We start from the raw sequence: 17,753 nt of genomic DNA on the forward strand, positions 1-17,753 counted from the left end.
CTAACCTGGCTGTTTTTGTTTTTACATGCACCCTGGTAATTTACTTTAATCTACATTCACCTCTGGGCATAACAATATGATAAGATCCTTGCTAGGGGAAAGGAAGAACAACTCATTGGAATTTAAAAACCTCAGCACTTAGATGTGAAGAATCAATTAATTGATACATATTCATTAAACATCCACTAGTTTCAAAACACTGTAGAAGAAAAATAAGATACCATACTTCAGGGAACTGAAAATTCTTCTTTTGAGCTATGTGAGCTTCAATGGTCTATAAATTTAATAGGAATCCAGAAAATAAAATGTGGACTGAAGCAATCAGGAAATGCCATGACTATGTACCTGAAATTGCAGAGAACTGCTAATAAGCCAGGAGATTCATATTTGCTCTTATAAGTTATACAGAACCTAAAACTAAAGTTACTTATTTTTATTCTTAAAAGTACAATAAAAATTTCCAGGGTATTGTTTTGTTAATTTTAGTTGTATTATATTATGTATTATATTATAATTTTCTATAATAAAATTATTGAAAAATGTTCATATTAATTTTCTTTACACTTCATACACCCTGAGGAGTAGAACTGACCCTTGAACAACAGAGCTTTGAATTGCACAGGTCCACTTATATATGGATTTTTTTCAGTAAATACAGTTCAGTCCTGTAAATACATTTTCTCTTCCTTATGATTTCCTTAATAACATTTTATTTTCTCTAGCTTACTTTATTGTAAGGATGTAGTAAATAATCCATAGAGCATACAATATATGTGTTGATGAACTGCTTATGTAATCAGTAAGGCTTCTGGTCAACAGTAGGCTATTACTAGTTAAATTTGGGGGGATTCCAAAGTTATACATGAATTTTTGACTGCATGGGGTCAGGGAGGTCAGCACCCCTAACTCCCATGTTGTTCAAAGGTCATCTGTCATATATTGTACTTATACTGGGGGAGTTTAATCGAACTTTTTTGTTTGGATGAGATTAGTATAGTGCTGATTTTATCAATAAACAAATTGTTTTCTAGAGAAAGCTAGCCATATGTCCTTTGTTTTTACCCTCATAAAACCTTGCATTAGAGCATATATTCCCAACACTCAATGTAGTTTTATAATTTATTTCTTTAATGCAGTGACCTATTTTGCCACATTAGTAATAAGTGAAGCTGCCCTAAGACTGTTGGTCTGTTTGGACAGATCATAGAAATTTAACACACATTGATTGTGTAATAAAAAAAATAAAAAAATAAAAAAAAAGGAAAATATTCTTAGCCTGCAGAGACAACAATTCAGGCTGAATGAAATAGACCTGGCATTTGAAATGAAATCGACCCTACCTTCCCTGGGATGTATATAACCAAGAGGCCATGCACATTTGACCTTGACTGCATGTGTTGTATACTTGTCACTCAAATAAGTGATGCTCTTGTGCCTATGATTTGATAATCCAAAAATAAAATCAACAACAACCACAAAAGGAATTTATATTTTTATCTGCCTGTTTTGAAATAACTGAAAAACAACAGTAATGTCAAAATATCCTTCTTGAAGTAATGCATTTCTATTTTGATTACTGGATTCCCCCCCTCCTTGGAATGGAATCTGATTATGAGTAGATTTCAACTTCTGGTCTTACTGTGCCTCTTGGGGAAATACCATGAAAAATTGTCTTCTTATAGACAATAGTAGTTCCTTAAATAAGAATAAACATATTTTAATACCTCAGATACACCTCTATATCATTTTTCTATGGTGGTCAACTTTATCTGAACAAACACTCTTTTTTCCTTGTTAGATAGGGATTATTTAATTTAGAAAAAAAGAACTTCAGGGGTGCCTGGGTGGCTCAGTTGGTTGAGCATCCAACTTTTGATCTCAGTTCAGGTCTTGATTTCAAAGTTGTGAGTTTGGACTCTAGGTTGGGCTCCAGGCTGGGTACGAACTTGAGTTATTTTTTGACACCTGTAAAACAAACTAATTAGAACAAAATAATTTGAAAATTATTTTATATCAGAAAAATAATGTGTTTTTTTATGGATGCAGCTTCTGTTTGGTTTTGAATTATTAGGAAGTCATTTCATTCATTATATTCCAATGTCACAACACCCACAGATGTTTTTCACCAGGGCCATCCCAGGCCCCTTCCCCCATAATCTAAGTTGATTTTTAATTAAAATCTTTACATTTTATTTCTGCACAATTTGACTTTTTGATTCCATGTCAGTATTACATATTGTCAGATTCATTTAAAATCTGTATTTAACCATCAATCATGTAAGCTGTCCCTCTCAGCTTCATTGAATTTCAGGCCTTGAAAGACTGGTTTCAATGTATTCTTTTGTGATAAATTTATTTTTTAAAAATGATTGAAGTAGTTTCATAGCTCTTTGCTGCATACCACTCTTCTTGATTTTTGTAGTTGAACATCATGTTTTAATAATGATTTTCAATTAGAGACAATTGTATTTTCTTCAACTCACATTGTTCCACCACTTAAGAAAATGAAGGCTAGGGACAGCTGCCTGGCTCATTTAGAAGAGCATGTGATCCTAAATATAGACAAAATGTGAGTGTTCAATCATACTCAGAAAATTTTAAATGTAAGGGACGTTAAATTTAGAAGGAATTGGAGTTATTGACATTTATTGACTCCATTTCCCTATCCTTTTCATTTTTTCCAATTTGCTGAACTCATTTATTATATTTATTACCAGTATCTTATGAATTAAACAAGGGCAGCGATGTTATGTGTTAACTGGATGTACAGTTTGCGTATTATATATGTAGTAACAATAACATTACTGAACAAATACTGGTGAAAGACTTGGCAGAATCTGTATTTAACCCCACCAAAAAGCCTATTTTCTTGAATTCTTGAAAAACATTTTATGGAGAGGAAATAAAATGAGCAAACAATGAAACAAAATATCAGTTACATGTGAATCTAAACCTCCATTATTCTGAATAATCAAAATATTGAGTATTTAGTAAAAAAAATCAATCTTCCATATCTTTAGAGCTTCTCAGAAATCTGTCACATTTAAAACAAACTAATAATCTCTATTTTATTGAACTTCAATCTCAAAGCCTAGTATCATATAAATATGATCTTAAAATAAAAATTTTTTGTATCTTTTTTTTACATATATTCACTAAATCTATATTGGCTTCTTGGAATAATGTTTGGGAAATAGCCTGAAAATATATCATTACTGGGGAGAAAGTATCTGGAGTTTGTGGGTGGGAAATGGTTATTAATAGGCCTGGAATCTATTCTCTTCCTTAATCAGGCGTTAGGGGGAATGTGGAGATAAGGTAGCTTGATGAAATCTGGTTGTAAACATGTTAATGATGGACTTCCTAGAAGACAAGCTAATGTTTTAATCAAACAGGAGAGCTTGTGTCTAGGGAACACTATTAGCAAGGTATACCTGGGCTGTCTTGGACTATTTATAATACACTAGGAATCTATGAATAATGGGCATGCTCCCCAGAAAACATTAGGCTCTGTAACAATCTGAATATAAAATGAATATATTTTGTGACTAAAAGCTGCTCTCTTTTGCGTAAGTATGGTAGCCACATTAAAGAGCTCAGATGTTAAACTCTCATTCCTGATGCCACAAGAAAGGACATGAAGACTGGACCTCTCTCTGATTGATCTGTGCCTCAGTATTACTTCTATCTTTTAAATTACCAGTAAATTACTGGTAAGATCTCTGCTTCATGTGAACATGACTTGACAACACAATAATTTGTGACATTTCAGCTTTTTGAAAAAGAGAATATTGAACATAAAATATTCATGTGGGTGAGTGTAAGTCAAGTAATCATTTGGGGAACTTAAATTATGAACCTCAAATTAGCTGAATCCCACTTATTTTGATTGAGCATGTTCTATGGAGTAGGCATTACATTAAGTATTATTGAGGCCATGAAGTATAGCCTCTGCTTTCCAGATACTCACAAGCTAATGCTAGAAGGCCTCAATAAACAACTCAAACTCATGGTAAAAGTGGATTCTCCAACAAAGGTGCTGTTGAAGATCAAAAAGGGAGGAGATGCATTATCACTTGAAAAGTCTCATGGCAGAACTCTGACTTGGGTTTTGCCTCTATAAATGATTTTAAGTTTACGTAGGGTATGAAATCTTTCCCTTCTCCCCTTGTAGGTTTGTTGTGTTTTTTTTTTTTTTACTGATCTAATATTTAAATTGATGTAGGATAGATTAATAGGATAAAAGCAAATTTCATATGTATAGGAGCCCCAAAGACATGAATGCCAGAGACCACCAGGCAGTTGAGGATTATATGCCATCCAGAGCTCATTGAAGCAGTGAGGGGTATGGAGCCGCAAAGGGGAGAAAGACAATTCACAGGAAGATAAGAACAAATGTTTAGTAAATGAATGTTTGCCATGCCATGTGGATGAATCTTCTTGATAAAAAATTTATCTTTGGTATTAGCTCTCTCTCGGTATAGGCCTCTACCTAAATTCTTTCAGGAATTTAAGAAGAAGGTAAACAGCTCTTTCTGAGTCTATTGGTCCTTGATTGTCTTCAGCTCAAAATAATCCAAATGCCAAAATGGCATATTTTGGGTCAAATATATTGTTCCCCCTCATTTGATAAATAGAAATGCAGGATAAAAGTGTCCTAGCGTGGGGGGGGGGGCACCTGGGTGGCTTGGTTGGTTGAGACTCTTGATTTTGGCTCAGGTCATTATCCCATGATTGTGGGTTCAAGCCCCATATAGGACTCTGTGCTGAGCATAGAGCCTTCTTGAGATTCTCTCTCTCCCTCTGCCCCTCTCCCAGGCTCTCATACACACACTCTCTCTCAATCTCTCTCTGTCTCTCAAATTAAAAAAAAAAAAAGTGTGGTAGCTGGGAAGGGCTGTTAAGGTGAAGAGGAATATATAGGACTCTAATAATATATTTAAATCACCTTTTAGCTCCACTAAAATTTACTTCTATGTATGCTTTTTTAAAAAGTTTTAAACCTAAACTAAATAATGTTGAGTATATTTTTATGATATACATATATGTTGCCTATGAGAATAGATCAACTATGATATGGTATAAAATAGTGACATTCAACCAGTTATATCCCATATTTAAACCATTCAGACTTTTCATTCAGTTAAATATATTATTGAGTTTATCAACTGAACAGCTCAGGATAACTCAGTAAATTACATCAATTACAAAGATATTATAATATCACAGAGAAACAATTCAATTTGTCATTCTGTTATAAATTAGGATACTTCCTGTAATGAAAACCTAATCCAAAATAGAGAAAATGCCAAGGGAACTTAGCAATACACATACCTGAATGGTCCAGAAGGAGGGATATATTTTGGGTTAGCTTGATTCAGTATCTCCTCTATAGCATCAAGTTCTCACTGTCCTTTGATCTCTTTGCACAGCCTTCTATAGTATCAGGTTTATGATACAACTGTTGTCTCTCAAGCTGATAAAACATTTACAGGAAAGTGCACTGTTTCTTTCAGAAGGTTATGGAGATTGACCTTGGGCAGTTAGTGCACAAGTAACCATTTTCCTAGCACATTATTAGTGTGAGTGAGTTCACTCCATTGGTTTACCAGGCCTGGGTGACACCAGTAAATCACTGTGATATGTTTAGAACCACTAGGTTAACCCTTGGACCCGGTGGTAGGATCAATTGCCCCTGCCGTCAGCACCATTCCACAACTGTGTGACTAATACCCAGTAGGGAATAGGTACCCTGAGTTTTGTAAAATAATCACAGGCACTTCCACTTTGCATATTCCTTAAAGCAAAATTTATCTTTAAGTGCAGTGGGCTTCATAATAAAAATAAAGACTGGGGAATAAGTAAGTCAGCATCTAATCCTTAAAATTAATTGACTGATTAATTTATTCATTTTTCACTGGGAAAATATTTATTAGATAACTTCTTGCCAGGCATTCTATCCAGTTTCTGAAAGAAGATTCCTTTCTAGTGCTTTTGGCATATAATGAGAGAATATGGAAAGATGTAAGGCTTGAGGAAAAGACACAAATCTGAATTTAGTAAGCTTCACCCATCCTATATAAGCAGAAGGGATAAAGCTCAAGAGAGAGAACAATGCAGAGGTTAAGTGTTAGAAAACAAAAGGCTATGTCTGAAACAAGCAACAGAGTTTCAAGAATGAGGCCAATACACTAGAAATGAGAAGCAATAAAAACAGTAAGAAATCCAAATATGATTGAGTTTTACACTTTTAGAGTCTTTGATAACTTTTGTTGAAAACAAAAACATTTTCAATGTATGATGGAGTTAGCAGGCAGATTGCAGTAAATAATGAAGTAACTGTGAGGGGAGAATATATTCTAATTCAAGAAGAATGGCTAAGACAGAAACATGAGACGTTAAAGTAGTGGTTGCTAGGAACAAAGGGGAGAAATAGAAGCCCCTTTATTTCCTAAGAGGGAAGAACCAAGAAATTTGCCCTTTGAAAATATAAGGAGAGAATATAATTGATGGATAAAGGTCGATAAGGAGGGGGAAAATACAGACATTCAGAGCACAAGTATAGAAACAAGTTTCTGTTGTTGTTCACAAGAGAATTAACCTTCCTCAACACTGAAGTTGGATGGAAGGTGGTACAGATTGGATTGCTAACATAGGGAGACTACAAGGAGTTGGGGGATTATTTTCAAGAAGATCATATTATCTCTGCATGTTTAGCAACATCAATTCACCAAAAATAATTGAGATAACAGAGGCTGAAGCAAATCTTTTAGAATATGAGATGGACATCTCAGAAATTTCAGATGGACCAAGTACAAGGCAGTAATATAATAGAGGTGTCATATCAATCCTGAATTGTATATCTTGGACTGTTATGGACAAGAAATATGTTCTGGTTTTGTGTAAGACACTGTTGTGTGGACTTTTGTGTCAGAAGTTGAAGCTGTATTGGTTGTAACAAATATTCCGTGGAAGGACAAGGGTAAAGCCTGTAGACTAGAAGGGCAGGTACTGTGATTGGCATTGCCTTATACCATTGCATAAAAAGGAGAACTATTACCAAAAGAAGGTAGCAGTGCTAGACACAACAAGATAGATGTTTAATTTGTAGATTTTAAATTTACAATGTAAATGGTTAATATTTTTCAATGCTAACAAAGAGAATTTCCTGTGTGCCAGAGTTTCTCTAAACACTTTGTATTAGTTAACTTTGATTCCCCTGAAGTAGGTTCTATTACTTCTGCATTTTCCAAGTGAGAGAACCAAAGAATACAGAGGTAAATAATTTGTTCAAAATTATATTATGACAGAGCAAAGATTTAAAACCAGCGAGTCTAGATCTAGACTCCATGCTTTTTAACTACTACATCATTCTCTCTCTCTCTCTCTCTCTCTCTCTCTCTCTCTGTGTGTGTCTCTCTCTCCCTCTCTCAGTAACTATTTCAGGGAATGAAACAAATATTTGAGATGTAAAATTATTGCTTCACATTTTTAATGATTGAGGTGGAATCATTCTACATAGCCAAATGTTGCTTTTTAAATTTTTTTTTCCCAGTAGTGTTCAATAACAGATTCTTGCATTACATAGGGTAGATGGCTTCTGTGATGAAGGGATTGTGTTCTGTTGGGTATACAAAGCAGAAAAACAAGGAGAAATGAATTGATGGGTTGGAGAGGGCTAGTAATAGAATTATTGGATTTTTTGGGTGATATACAGATTGTGTAGGAAAGGAAATGCATACAAGGGAGCAGTGATAATTTTGAAGAAAATTGTGGGTGAAGGTACAGGAAGACTAAGAGGAATGGGAAATAAGTGAACTGTAAAAATAAGAGGGAAGGATATCAGATTTTTACTTTAAGCATGGAAAGTTATGATAAAATTCATATTGTAGCTATGGTCATTGAAGAAGAAGAGAAGCTATGGTCATTGAAGTAGAAGAGGTAAGGGCACTACAGGGGGGAGACTGTTGTATTAGCTTTGGATTTTTATTGAGGTTGTTTGAAAAAAACAATTATGTTGAACTTAGTGGCAACTAAAGCAGTTTATTTCACTGATAGAAAATTTTGTGTATCCATAGGATGACTTAAAACGTGATTCTGTAAATGTCTAGTTTTTATCCATTAGTACATCTTTTAATGATTATAGTAACAATGAAAAGGTCTGAGTTTTCTTTGTTAGTATGAAAGCTTTAAAGGTAGATAGGTCTTTCTTTAATTTTGCTTGCACAAGCTAAGCACATACATTTGTTCTTTCCCAGGTTTGATGTTATGATCAACATAATGGAGGGTAAAATGGTGATGTAGGAAGATAAAATTTTGAATATAGACAAACTTGATTTTAAAAAATTGCTCTTAATCTTTCTCAGCCTCTGTTTTTCTCACTGTTATGTGAAGATATGTATTATGGCAAACACTGTTGATTGTCTATCCAATAGCATCTTCTCACTCCCTTATAGCTAAAAGAATCAGTTCCCCACAGTAGAGATCAAGTGTATTAAAAATTCCCTTCATTAGCCTCCCTTGTATCTATAGTTTGGTTATCGGACCCAATCATGGCCAGTTATCTTGAGAAGCCTGTGTGGTGGAAGGCTTCTGGAAAAGATGGTTCAAGCTAAACCAGAGGGGGGGGGGGGGGGGGGTGGGAAAGAACTACCTTTGTTCCCTGTTTGGTTTGGACAATGTCCTTTTAGGTTTGATGCTGGGTATTTCTGTAGCCATTATATAAGCAGAAGGAGATATTATTACTGATATACTGAGAATGGAAAGTTGAAAATAACCCAGAAATACATACCTCAGACATATTATTATGTGCACTAATTGTACATTTTGTTGTAATCCATTTAATAAAGTACTTTATTACTTGCAGCTAAATATCCTAAGTGATACAAATTTACATGACAAAGGGAATGTAAATTACACTGGTAGCACAGTTGATATTGATTATTGAAAAATGATTTTTTTATCTATTTCATGCAAGATAGATTTAAATACAAATTACAAAAGTAGCCTTATACAATTCATCATCTCATCATGATCTACGTACTATCTAAAATTAAATGATTAATCTGACTTTTAAAGCAATCTAATGTAATATTGGCTGATAATAAGGCATTTACCAGGGGAAAAAAATCGAAAAGGGTCTGAATTAGAGTTAAAGGAAAAGTAAAGTGGTTGAGTGGTTATAGTTACATAAATTTAAAAGAGGACACATTTTCAGTCAAACAGTAAGAGTTTTGATTTAAAAAAATAAAGATACTGGGGGCGCCTCAGTGGTCCAGTCGGTCAAGCATCTGATTCTTGATTTAGGCTCAAGTCATGATCTCAAGGTTCATGAGTTCAAGCCCCAGGTTGGGCTCGGTGCTGTCAGTGAAGAACCTTCTTGGGATTCTCCCTGCCCACCCCCTACCCCCGCCTCTCTCCTGCTTCCATGCAGTGTTCTCTAAATAAATAAATAAATAAATAAATAAATAAATAAATAAACAACAAAAAATAAAAATAAATAAAAAATAGGTTAAATAGATAACTAGATAAGATAGATAGATGATAGATCGATAGATAGATAGATCGTAAGTGTTTTTATCATACGCACACATACAAAGAGAACAGGAGGAAAATTTGATGGCAAAAAAAAAAGTAAGGCTATATCTAGATAAATCTGTCTTTAAAAATTACTGCAAGGTGCTTTTTCTGTTCATTTTTTAAAAAATTAACACCACCTTACTCTTCCTAAATAATGGTTATATATTTTCGTATACTGTTAATTTACATATAAAGGTAAAAAATGCATAATTTATAATTTATCATCATTTAATATATGATTACAAATTATACCATTTGCATTGAAAATTAAATCATTTTATTTCTTTTTTTTTCAAAATATCTCATTCTACATTTTAAACACAAACTTAAGAAGCAGTTAACAATGACACCTTTTACTCCATAGCTTTGAAGTGGAAAATTAGAATATGGTTAGAGGCTCTGTGCTACAAAACAACCTTTTTAATGCTCCAGCTTGAACTATAGATCCTTAGGCAAGCAGAGTAAATGTGCTATTTGGGGGCCTCCGGCCCACTTCTAGGAAGATGATGGGCTAATCATTTCAGGGAAAATGTCAGAGTGTTTTCCCAGCAGATATTGATAACAACACAGCACAGCTGCAAATATAAATGCCTCCATTCTTCCAACTATGAGTTGAGCCCTGAGTCAGTTTTACTTCCTTCTCTAAGCCCTTTGAAATTTGGGGTTTGATACATAAAGATTGGCCCATGCCTCTATTAAACTAGTAGATATTATACAGTGTGATTAATAAAGGCAAGGATGCTACCTCCCCTAAACATTAAGCTCCTACTTACTTGAAAGTTTGTAGTTGTAAAGTTATTGATATTGTTAACTAAAATGCCTTCTTCTAGGATAGATAATTCACATATTTCTCATATAAGTTCATAGTATAATCAAATAAGAAAAGGTATGCTCCCATGGAAACTTAGGAAGACTAAGTTCACCATATTTGCATAAATACCTCTAAGGGATTTTTTCATGAGCCCAGGAAAATCCTGAACTCAACATTAAGTTGATTAATTAACCTGAATATTGGAAATCCTCAGGAGTCACATATATATATGTTTCTTTCTGTATACATGAGTTCATTGTGTTTGCATTGGAGAAAAGCTTAAGGTCATTGAATTGTTTTATTTTTATTTTTTTAAGTAATCTCTACACCCAATATCAAGAGTCCCATTCTCTATTGACTGAGCCAACCAAGAGCCCCTGGACTGTTTGAATTTAGAATTAAATATTTTAATGTTGAGTGTAACTTTGTATCTGAGAATGTTTATATAGATTTTATTAAGACAAATTTTGTTGGGGGCACCTGGGTGGTTCAGTCAGTTAAGCGTCTGGCTTTGACTCAGGTCATGATCTCACAGTTTGTGGGGTCGAGCCTCACATCAGTCTCTGTGCTGACAGTCCAGGGCCTGAAGCCTACTTTGGATCCTGTGTCTCCCTCTCTCTCTGCCCCTCCTCGTTCATGCTCTGTCCTTCTCTCTAAAATAAATAAATATTTTAACAAAAGACAAATTTTGTTGACTAATAATCAACATATATATTACAAAGTATTTCATATTGCCTTCCATTGTCTACCTTTCCAGCCAGAGATGTTTTGTGGTGAAATGAGCCTTTGCTTCTTCTTTTTGTTGACATATGACTTTGAAATTTACTTCTTGGGGGCACCTGGGTGGCTCAGTTGATTAATTGATCAGCTTTTGATTTCAGTTCAGGTCATGATCTCATGGTTGGTGAGATTGAGCCCTAGGTGGGGCTCTGCACTGACAGTGCAGAGCCTACTTGAGATTCTCTCTCTCCCTCTCTCTCTCTGCCCCTCCCCCACTTGCTCTCTCTCTCTCTCTCTCTCTCTCTCTCTCTCTCTTTCTCTTTCTCTTTCTTTTCCTTCTCTTTCAAAATAAATTAATAATCAGAAAAAAGAGTAATTTACTTATTGACTGCTAGATGGAATGAATGTGTTGAGAGGTGTGGATTAGAGATTATTCCTTCAAACTGTCAAATGTAAACCGCAGCTATAAAATCCTCTCTGATTACCCATTAAAAAGATTGTTTATACCCATATTATTTTTTTACTTAAACTATATTTTACTTCTTTCTCTTTCTAGCTGATTTAAATCCAATCTTCTTTCATATCACTTTAAATTTTTTTTAACGTTTATTTATTATTGAAAGACAGAGTCAGAGCATGAGCAGGGGAGGGGCAGAGGGAGAGGGAGACACAGAATCTGAATGAGGCTCCAAGCTCTGAGCTGTCAGCACAGAGCCTGACAAGGGGCTGGAACTCACACACTGCAAGATCATGACCTAAGCTGAAGTCGGAGGCTTAACCGACTGAGCTACCCAGGTGCCCATCATATCACTTCTATAGTAATTAAAATGGTATTGAGCACTTTAAATTAAAGTGCTTAATATATGTATATTGAATTAAATTAAGGATGTCATAAAGTAGAATGGAGAATTGATCCAAGAGGCAAAGGGCTATTATATTCTCTTCCTGACTCTGCCTCTAATAAACAGTATATTGTCTACTTTTGTCTTATTTGATTTTATTTGATTTTTTACTATTACTATAGTTTTAGACTGGCTTTGCCTTAAAAAAATCTTGAATGAAAAAAAAATCTTGGATATAGCCTGGATCTATAATCTGAGGTCTTATTATGTTGGCTACTATTTTATTAAATATTACCTCTGTTCTATCTATTCTGTAGAAAGTAGTGAAAGTCCTAGGAGAGGAATTTTGAGAGTCTTGATATGATCTCTATGCCATTTAATTTTTTTTATTGAAAATTACCTTTTTTTGGGGGACCACATTCTCAGATAATGTTGGAAGGTCACTAAGTTGTTGTTTGTTTGTTTGTTTGTTTGTTTGTTTGTTTTCAATGTATTCATCCTAAATCGTTGAGTAGAAGTGGGGTAGGGTGGAATGTGATCTATCTTGATCATAGAATTCTCATAATTCCATTTGTTATTCCATTTATTCTCTGTCATTGTTCAAATAATTGATTCTGCATCATCTATGTTACTTATTTCTTTTGGAAATTCTACCATTTGCATTTATTATATTTTAATTTTTTGTTCAATATTTATTTGTGAAAGAGAGAGAGAGAGAGATGCAGAATGTGATTGGGGGAGGGGCAGAGAGAGAGGGAGACAAATCTGAAGTAGTCTCCAAGCTGTCAGCACAGAGCCCAAAGATGCGGGACTTGAACTCATGAACCATGAGATCATGACCTGAGCAGAAGTCAGATGTTTAACTGACTGGGCCACCCAGGCACCCCTCTGTCACTTGCATTTACAATTAAAACTTGGAGCATTGAAATCAGCCATCTTCATTCTATTTTCTTGAACTACTCCTCACATCAGTTTTATTAATAAACGGGTCAGTCTGAGTCCATTCAAAATATCTATTTACTCAAAAAATTAAATCCAAAATCAGTCTTCTGAAGACAGTAATTCTACCCAGAAGTTATCATGGTATCAGTTCAACATCTAACTATTGTGATCAGTTAGCCACCCTTCAGTTGTTGATAGGTTCATAAAGTTTTTTTCTTAGATCTCAGATTCTATACATTTCTGACACTTGCTCTTTCATAATATATTTTATAATTGTTTTTCATCTACAATAATTGTCACTTCAAAATTCAGTTAAAAAGTCTTTCTTTTTTTTATATATCTAAATCTTTTGCAGTTATTTGATTAATTCAAGGAAACTTTCCTACTTTTTTATGATTACCTCTCTATCTGTAAACTCAACAATTTCCTGGATTAGACTTTCTCTGTAGAAATCATCTCATTTGTTTTTAAAAAATAAAGCAAACTGACAACAACAACAACAACAATAGCAACAGCACTAGTCCCTTTAATTTTTGACACCTGTCTGAACCTCATTCATTCTTCTGGGTCCTGCAATTGTTTATAATGCATAAGATACCTTGTTCTTATTAAAGCCTTAGAAATATTTAATTATGAATTTAACATAGGTTGTCTTTTGACATTACTCTTGTGATTCCTTTCAGGTGTGTTTAGTTGGACTCTAGTAAACTTGAGTATATCCTTATCTTTTTATATATACTCACCAGATTCATTCTTTGTTCTTTCTAATGCTAACACCATCTCCTGAACCATGTATTTCTTATGTTCATTTGAAACATGCATCAATTTCTTCTGTTTGTTGCTTAACATTCTATACTGTTCCCATGCCAACCTGAATCCCATTACCAAGGCATTTCAAGTACAGAAGTACAGACCTTCTTTACTGAGTATAGGCTTTGTTTACTAATATATTGCTCATTGGACTGTGAAAATGGCATTCAAATTTTCCTTTACCTTGGTCAGCTCACATGCTGAAATTCTTAAAAGTGCTTGTTGTACATCTTACTCAGTGGTATATAAAATTCACCATATTCTGAGTTATCAATGTGTAGGAACATGAATGCACAATAGTGATAGCAGTTAGAATTTAGGTTAGATGTGCAGAGACCAAAGCCTACACACAGTTACTGGTATAATTTGTCCTCAATAATGTTGAAATAGATGAAGGGGAATTGATTTTGGTATTATAATTTTAATGATACAAATAATATTATCACTATATGACACCAAATATTAAAAGATGAAAAATACCTACACTGTTCATTCAGCTCTTCTGGCACATAAACCTACCTTTAAAAAAAATCCTCAGTCATCTATGTTCAATAATGTGAATGGAAGTCCTAAAGGCAAATGAAAACCTCTCTTTTTTCCAATATAAGCCCTGTTCACTATGCTGCAGCTACCATATAGCAAATAGCCTTAACCTCTCTACATCCTGCTTCAATCCAAAATAGCCATCCATATGTTTAATCTTACAGCAAATTTTGTTGGAAACTTAAGATAACTTAATAACTTTTTACCAATTTCTAACCAAGTGAGAAATGGGACTATATGAGTACTAAAAAGAATATGGTCTTTTTAGTATAGGCAGTATTTGACCTGAACAGGGCTTAAGACTCGAACTGAAAATGAGTCATATTGAAAATGATTTCCAGGGTGCTTGGGTGGCTCAGTCACTTAAGCATCCAACTCTTGATTTTGGCTCTGGGCATGATCTCATGGTTAGTGAGATCAAGCCCCACGTCAGGCTCTGCACTGGCAGTGGGGAGCCTGCTTGGGATTCTCTCTCTCCCTCTCTCTCTGCCCCTCCCAACTCTGAAAATAAATAAATAAACATTTGAAAAAGAAAGAAAAAAAAAGACAGTGATTTCTCCCCACCATTTTCTCTAAACTCATTAGACTGGAATTTTAGCGCCCACCTGTTCAGAGATACCCCAACTTCTACATCAAGCCCCACTGACAAATGGTGAAGATAATTCTCTCCTTTCACCCTTCCTCTCTTCCTGGATCTGACACTCCCCTCCCCTACATAGAGACAGCAGGCAGCCAGGCATCAGCAGCAGGGGGATGACACAACAGCAGCCAGCCCCAGATGTGCTCTCCTTCCCCCACAGGCGGGGTGTATTACACCATTAACATGTGGCGGGCTGGGAGATCTTTTTCCTCTGAGCTCCTAATTCCCCTCTTCAACATCAACAGACATGTGACAATAAGCAGGATCCTGCAACAAAGAGCAGCCAGGACTAGGTAGCCCCTTTGTTTCTATAGGCTGGAGATTCTTTCCCTGTTTCTCAGGGTAGCAGGTGGCCCACCCTAGAGAAACTATATCTGCTCCCTCAGGCAGGAAGATCAGGGACTAGTGGGAGCCCCTAGCACCTCCAAGCACAAATACAATCAAGCTTGATGAATCAAGCACAAAAACATACCACAGCAATGGCTCCGAAAATTAAATTGTTGTTGGAACCATAGCCCACAAATGTAGGACAGAACCTATGTGTTAAACTTACAGTTAAAGACTTAAGTAAGGCTCAGAATTCCTTCATAATAGGGGGAAAATATCCATACTTCCTAGAGGAAATACCTTCACACCAAAATCCAGGAGAACCATAACGTAAATGAGAAAAAGCAATTAACTAATGCCAATATGTAACTGAATCAGTTACTGGAATTATCTGACAAGGTGGAATTAGAGTAACCTTAGTTTGCACTGCTGTGCTCTAAAGTCAGTATTCTCTTCGGGGCAACTGGGCATGAATACATTCCTTAAAGTGGTAGTGTGATTTTCCCTGAAGGGATTTGCTTATCTTGGGTCATAATTACTATCATTCAGGAAAGGCTGATGAGCAAGTAATGAGGACTGTTGAGGTAGGGCTTAAATTAAAGACAGGGTGACACTTGTCTCTGGGACTTCATTCTCAAAATGTAGTCTGAGAAGTAGGCAGGCACTAAACACTGTCTCTGCAACAGGTGGAAGCAACTATCCTCAGGCATCCACATTTCCTTGTGGTGTTTGGCTTGCAGGTGGTAACTTCTGAGACAGCCTGATTTTTTTTTAGTCCCTTATGGTCCTTCTTCATTGTTCAATCCGTGCTCTGGTAACCCTTAATGCTTGTGACATTTTGATTGATTGCAGGCAGTTAAAACATATAAGCAGGACAGAGCATTTCTTCCGAAGATGATTCAGTCAGTCATTTCAGTTTAATATCTGCCCTCATCTGCACCCCAATTACAAGCTTTTAACATCTGGAGCATTAACTCTGAACTTCCCAGGAAATAAAAAGTGTCTGGCCATTGACCAGTTCTTAAAAACATTCCACTGGAATTATTTACAGGCCACTTTAAGCACTCATTTAGAAAACAGGCATAGGATAACTCATTTGGAATCACTCTAATCATTGTAGAGTGGTCCACAGTCCAAATATTCTTGAACTCTCAAATACTCAGCATCATTAAGTATACCTCCTTCAGCCACTAAACATTAGTGAAATCATCTGCTGAGTCATTAAAATGGAATATTAACAACAACAAAAATGGTAAAATGTTGATGTACTTTCAAATTTTCCTGTAATGAAAGATGACTTTTAAACTTTGTGTCTAATTTGTTTCTATTGGTATATATGAGCTCCTGGCCTCTAAATGGCCTTTAGAGTTTGCTCAGTAACAAACTTCAGAATTTACTACCAACTTGATAGCATTTTTAATTTAGTGAAGCAAAACTGTAATGCAATAGTGTCCCTAAAGAAAAAGTAGTATCATTATTTTGCGGGTGTTAAGTTCCTCTAATGAAATCAATTCCAATTTATGCCTCTTTTGTTATAAATTATAACTTTCTTTAAAGCCCAAATGTTTAGCTGCCTGTAATAATGGTATCTCACACTTCCACTCAGTGTCCTGGCTAAAAGGATTGATCACTGAGAAATGACGCTGTGATCTGGGGACTTGTATCAAGGGTCCAATATTTGCCTTGAATATACAAAAATATCGACAAATAGACCTTTCCTCTTTGCTTTTGAGAAACGCAGGAAAAACTTTTCTTCCACAATAAAAATTAATAACAGAAAACCAAGAGTCAGGGAAACTGACTGAAAACCAGGTAATGAGGAAAACTGTGCTCATGTGTCCTACCATTCACTCTTTTAAAAATACCACCGCTGTTTTTTTGATGGGTTGTTGGTGTTTAACGGGAAAAGAACATACAGTTTAATGTTTTCAATGACTAAAATGCCATAAACTGTATCTAACATGAATACGAGTTAAAAATTCTGTCATTCACAATGCATTTGGGTATTTGGGATAGGGATATAATGATGATGTTGGTGCCACTGGAGCAAGTAACTTATTAATCTTGAGGAGATTTCTACTTACCTAGCCAATAATGGGATGTCACAGTTGTGTTGCAAGGTAAATTATGTCTCCATATTTACCCAAGAGGCAAAGCAGGTTATGGAAGATTCTGTCTTTTTAACTTCTGTCATGCAAAATGTGGTTGAAAGTGTTTTATTTCCCTCATAACTTTTTGCCTATAAAAGTTGGTGGATGGAAACAATATTACTCTCTTTTAATTGAGATTTCACTGTTGTAAAGGGTGGAAAGCTGGGTTTTAATCACCTTTTCTTTCTTAAATAGTGGTGATATCCCCCTGTCATGTGTTCAGTGCCCTTAAACTTTTCTTGTTGCTGAAGATCATTTCAGGTGGCAGTTGACAAATGTCTTCTTTTCTGGTGCCCATCTCCTTCTTTCAAGTAAAGATTTACCTGACATTAATTCATTACATCTTAACACTCTAAAACAAGGTACATACACAAGCTCCAAATCCAACA

General features: G+C 35.2%; 1 long non-coding RNA gene across 1 annotated transcript; it reads right to left on the reverse strand.

Moving 5' to 3' along the window:
• Positions 1-1,848: 1,848 nt before the first annotated feature.
• LOC125161504 (uncharacterized) lies at positions 1,849-13,702 on the reverse strand. Its single transcript, XR_007150647.1, has 3 exons — positions 13,638-13,702; positions 5,335-5,476; positions 1,849-1,965 (listed from the first exon to the last, which is right to left on the reverse strand). It is a non-coding gene; the product is annotated as an uncharacterized LOC125161504 (long non-coding RNA).
• Between the last annotated feature and the right edge of the window lie 4,051 nt (positions 13,703-17,753).

This window comes from Prionailurus viverrinus, chromosome A3, assembly GCF_022837055.1.
Source record: "Prionailurus viverrinus isolate Anna chromosome A3, UM_Priviv_1.0, whole genome shotgun sequence".
NCBI classification, from domain to species: Eukaryota; Metazoa; Chordata; class Mammalia; order Carnivora; family Felidae; genus Prionailurus; species Prionailurus viverrinus.